We start from the raw sequence: 5,269 nt of genomic DNA, 5'->3' as shown, positions 1-5,269 counted from the left end.
TCACCGATTTGAATAGCTCAATAAACTTTGACCTAACATGTGTCCATAGTTATTCTGTGAGATTTTGTTATTTGTATTATGATTCACGTCAGTACTTGTTCCTTTCGAAATAATTTGTAATAAATCTATGTTCAAGAAAACATAAGACACAATGACATCATTTAAACAAGTCAAACTACCTCTATCATAATTTACAAGGTTGGTAATATAAATCCGAGTTAATTTATGAATGTTCTTTACTTACATAGATGTATGTTGTTCAAATAGTTAGTTTTTCCTTGGTACTCCCCATTTTTGACTTGTTGAAAGGTAACAAGTGAGCTTGAGAAAGGGTGGATAATGGAGGAGAAGATGACTTTGAGAGACAGTGTGGGCAGATGATTGGAAAGAATGGCAGTCGTATATATCACTGTGCATGTAGACTAACATCACCATTTTTTCTCTAACTTGTCTCTTCAGCATCTCGGTCTTTATAATCGAGTGATTGACAATAATTTACTAAAATCATTTTCTTACAGTTTACAGTAGAACAAATTAATAAACATGTACAAAACATCTCAATAGTTTGTCTAAATACATATGGACTCGGTTAATATGATTTAACGGCTAGAGTTTCTATTAAATGACTTGGGTACTAAAAGTTCATATGTATGCAAGAGTTTCCTCCCTTATCTCAGTGTCCCAGCACTGGATTACTGTTTTGGTATGTGTTCCCTCACTCTGTTTCGGTATTCCATGGTGACACCAGTACATCATGTTGATTAAGTAATAAAATGATATTATCAATGTTTTCTTTAAAAGACTTTCAACGTTTCCGAATCAAAAATTTAAAGTTTATAATTAACAATTATAATAGAACATTTATGACATAAAAGGAAGTTACTCTACTAAATATATGTAATATATTTCTCTGAATGTTCATTTCGCTGTTTTTACGTGTAGCGTAGTGATAGTCAACTACTGTGTAGTATTTAGCGCGACCCGCGTTATGAAATTAGGATTTACAATATCTATTTAGAATTGTCCAGGAATTGATAATACGTCTAACTTTAAACTAATTACTACATCTGTATCCTTAAAATTAGATGCGCCGTGATTTTCATACTAACGAATCCAGAAGAGCTTTTCATAATTACAATATTTATAATGCTAAGGTTTTAATTTTATACATTTTGTGTAAGAACAATAACGAGTTTAAAAATTATTTTGGCAGTACTGTGTATTGAAATGAGTATATACGGTCAGACCATGAAGCCAAGCTGAAGGCTACAATTTCATTGCACAAAAGTGGTTTGTGCTTGTATGTTTCATTCTAAACGTACTTAAAGCATAAAATTTTACAGTGCATGAATTATGTTATAACTAATGTTTATAAGGCACCATACATAGTTGTCCGTCCATTGAATGATGTCCACAGCTTAAGTCATCAAACCTGATGGGTTTCAATAGATTACCGAGCAAAAATAAATGGTGGAATTCCGTTCAGATAGGACACATGTAGATTTAAAAAATCCTGATTTCAAAACATCATTGTTGTGTATAGTAAATTTCGCTCTATTTCTGATACCCGGTTTTACAGGTTCTGATTTTATACTCACCTATTCCAACACTGGTAACTATTTGGCATTTGAAATAATGGTCGTAAACTTCCTTAAGAACGATAATTATATACAGAGCAATCTGCAATTCACTCAAAGATTTTTTTTCTCTAAAAACAAATATTTTAAATTGCATTTATAATTATCGCTCCTTGAGATAATCCTTGTGTCAATTATTAGGACATATGGGGCTTGTGGCGCAATGGATAACGCGTCTGACTACGGATCAGAACATTCCAGGTTCGAATCCTGGCAAGCTCGTTTTTTTCCGTTTTCTCTTATTTATGACCTTAATAATTTTACCAACGAAAACAACAAAAAGCATTCGAAAAGTTTATTTTGTAATAATATATTGTCAACGAGATATAACAAAAATGACAGTCACCTTAGAAACTATAATATATTATAAGACTCTTTCATATGTGGATATGAAGGATAGGGATATTCTAAACTCGGGATCACAAAATGTTGCAAAACTAAAATGTAGTAAAACCTCAGGCTTGCTAAGGGTTTTGCAACATTTTGTGATCCCGAGGGTAGAATATCCCTATCCTTCATATCCACTTATAAAAGAGTATTTTTCTTTCATATCCCGCCATTTTTAAATATATTCGAAGAAATCCACGACTGGAAGTCAATTTTCCATACTTGAAAAATTACGTGATATTTTCAACACAAATTCCGTTACTTGCATCTTTTAAAGTAAAACCAGTTAATTTTGTGGAAAAAAATGTTAAAATTTTACAGAGGAAATAGAGATTTTGTTGACGCCGTGACGTCACGAGGCTTTATTGTAGCCATGCAATACAGTCTCAGGCGACATGAGTGTATTGCCCTAGACCAGTCAGTATTACACGTGTAGGTATGAAAGAAAATGCATTGTACAGGGGTGTCTGTATGTCAAATAAATCGAGGTTTTGTTCAAAACGAAACGTTTTTTTAGAAACTTTGACCAAATGCGCTAAGTTGTTTTGTGTATGTTATTGATTTATTAGATTTATGACCCTTCTGTTGATTATCAGAAAGTGCATTCATGTAAATGAACATCAATACAATTACTCGATTGTAAACAGATATATGTTGACAATACAGGTAAGACAAAATATCGAACAATGATGATAAGTAAGGTCAATTTTACCGTCATTTTCTCTACACATCTTTCATTCAAGCTCTCCTTCATCACCCACCCTCTCTCCAGTTAATTGTTACTTCTCCACATACCATTGCAAAATAGAGATTTCCATAGGGACAATCGCTGGCAAGTACGTCCTATATTTTAGAAGTCAGATAGGATAGTAGGGACGTCTCGTACAATTATCAATGAAATAGTATACAAACGGAAACAATCCTCGATATTACAGGGGTTACTATCACCATTGGTATATCTTGAAGATATTTCAACAGTGACCTCTGAGTATCGAAGACGGAAGTAAGCATACAAACATAGATATAAGTATAGTATAACTACACTGTAATGATAAACATGTATCAAAAAAACTTATGGGTAGACCAATAAGATTGTTACTGCAGAATATATATATCAACTAAACTCACTCTTTTTAAAGATTTATATTATTTGATATATATCTTTGCATTTTTATCAAAGATTAGTATTTAACAATTCAATTTTGCTTGTTACGAGCATTTCCATTGGCTTAAAAATTTACTTTATCAGCCCACAAAGGAAAAATTGGCGTCGCCGTTTGAACGTTTCTTCTGATAGGCTGAGATAACGGCGTAAAGATTTCGTAGACAAAAGAGTCCCAAAATGAATTTTGAATTTTGAAGAGATTATCTGTAGTAAATTGAATTAAAAGGATTAATTTGAATATTTTTTATGTTATGGAGATATAACACAAACATCTGAGTGTACTCTCATCATAAACCGCTTCGCAGTTTATTTAGAATACACTCAGATTTTTGTGTTATATCTCCATAACATAAAAATCTATTCAAGTTAATCCTTAAATAATTTTAACAGAATACATACGTAACTTTAGAACATTTATAAATTTACTTGGATTAATATTATCACTTATAAAGAGGAGTTAGGAATATATTTCATTTTATTTGTCTGTGAGTCTGTGAAGGCAATCCCGGTAACTCTGATTTCTAATGTATATGATATGGAAAGTTTACAGTTGAACCCCCTTACCAGTGATTACTACACCACAAATCCTTGTAATTATGAACACCGATAGCGACAATAGGACTTGTTTAAATCATATAATTATGTCATATGCTTTCTTGTACATAGAGAGTTAACGTAAAACCTAGATTTATCACAAAATGTTTCGTGTGGAAGTATTGACGAGATACGAATCAGAATACACACAAACAACCACACAGAATGCGTAAAAGGTATACGTTTAGTGAAATACAAAAATGGCCGACTTTAAAGAGCAAAGAAGTAAAATTGAGTAGCAAGAAGATATTAATTACTAGTATCCAATTAAAGTAAAAATTAAAACAACCTCATGTTACAAGCCTTTGTTTCTTCAGTGTCATACGACTTGTTGTGCAATGGATAATGCGTCTGACTCCAAACCCCTACCCCCCTATAAAAAACGCGTCTAACTACGGATCAGAAGATTCCAGGTTCGAATCCTGGCAACCTCGTTTTTTTCTTCCGGTATTATTTTTAAAAGCAGTATTAAGTCAATTACTAAAAATTATGATCATTTCAAAAAAATCCTTTGCTCCTAACTATAAACAACAAGTAATAAATATGGCAGATGTTTCCGGCAGAGTGCTATTTTGGACCCTTTCAGAGTCTCATTGATACAATGCAAAGCAGTAATTACACTTACATGAACAATAGGGGCATAATATCAACCTCATTATCATCGCTATCTTGGATATATTAATCGTCACTTTCACCTGCTAGACGTTCCTTGGCATCTACACTCCAGTCTCCAGTTGTGACATCACCTAGCAAAATAAACAGATCATTTACTTAAACAATATGTCGAAGGTATTGAGGTCAAAAGAAGTGGCGACTGGCTAGGATTGCTTTCAAACTTAGAAGCAATAGATATTGTCGATTCAAATTATTCAAGTTTGACAACATCTTTACATTGTTATATAACAGGCTTTTTAATCTGGTTTTAACTGTTTTGGTTGGAAGCTACATGTAGTTCTGGTGTTTAAAATATTACTTAGTCTTAATAACGAGCTTGCCAGGATTTGTACTTAGAACCGTCTGATCCGTAGTCTGACGCGTTATCCATTGCGCCACAACACATAAACAAACCCTTTTACAATACCAAAACGGGGGCTTGAAAAGTGTATGCACTGCGCACGGCGGACAACGACGGACAAAACATGATAACGATAGATCATTCTGACCATTCGGGTCAGATGTCCTAAAATGGACACCAGTCAGATCTGCTCATATATTATCTCCTGTAAATATGTAAAACAACTTGCATTCATAATTTGAAAAGCGCGCTTTAAATCGAAGTTTAGCAAAACAACTGACCTGTAACCAACTGACAAGGGTCAGCGAAAGCGCACCGCACGAGCACCTTGTAAATTTCACGTGTCGACGGAACAAACCGCGTTCCTGTGTTGTTTATCATGAGAGGATAGAGTTGTATATCGTTATTTTAAATCGAATTGATTTGTTTCTCGACAGTTTTAATCAATGATTGTGATAAACTTTCTTTTAT

The 5,269-nt window shown here is 33.4% G+C and overlaps 1 non-coding gene across 1 annotated transcript; it reads left to right on the top strand.

Annotated features, from left to right (window-relative positions):
* Positions 1-1,786: 1,786 nt before the first annotated feature.
* Trnar-acg (transfer RNA arginine (anticodon ACG)) lies at positions 1,787-1,859 on the top strand. Its single transcript has one exon. It is a non-coding gene; the product is annotated as a tRNA-Arg (tRNA).
* The last annotated feature ends 3,410 nt before the right edge of the window (positions 1,860-5,269 follow it).

The sequence above is a fragment of the Argopecten irradians genome, chromosome 7 (assembly GCF_041381155.1).
Source record: "Argopecten irradians isolate NY chromosome 7, Ai_NY, whole genome shotgun sequence".
Lineage (NCBI taxonomy): Eukaryota > Metazoa > Mollusca > Bivalvia > Pectinida > Pectinidae > Argopecten > Argopecten irradians.
This window is presented reverse-complemented; position numbering and strand designations above follow the sequence as displayed.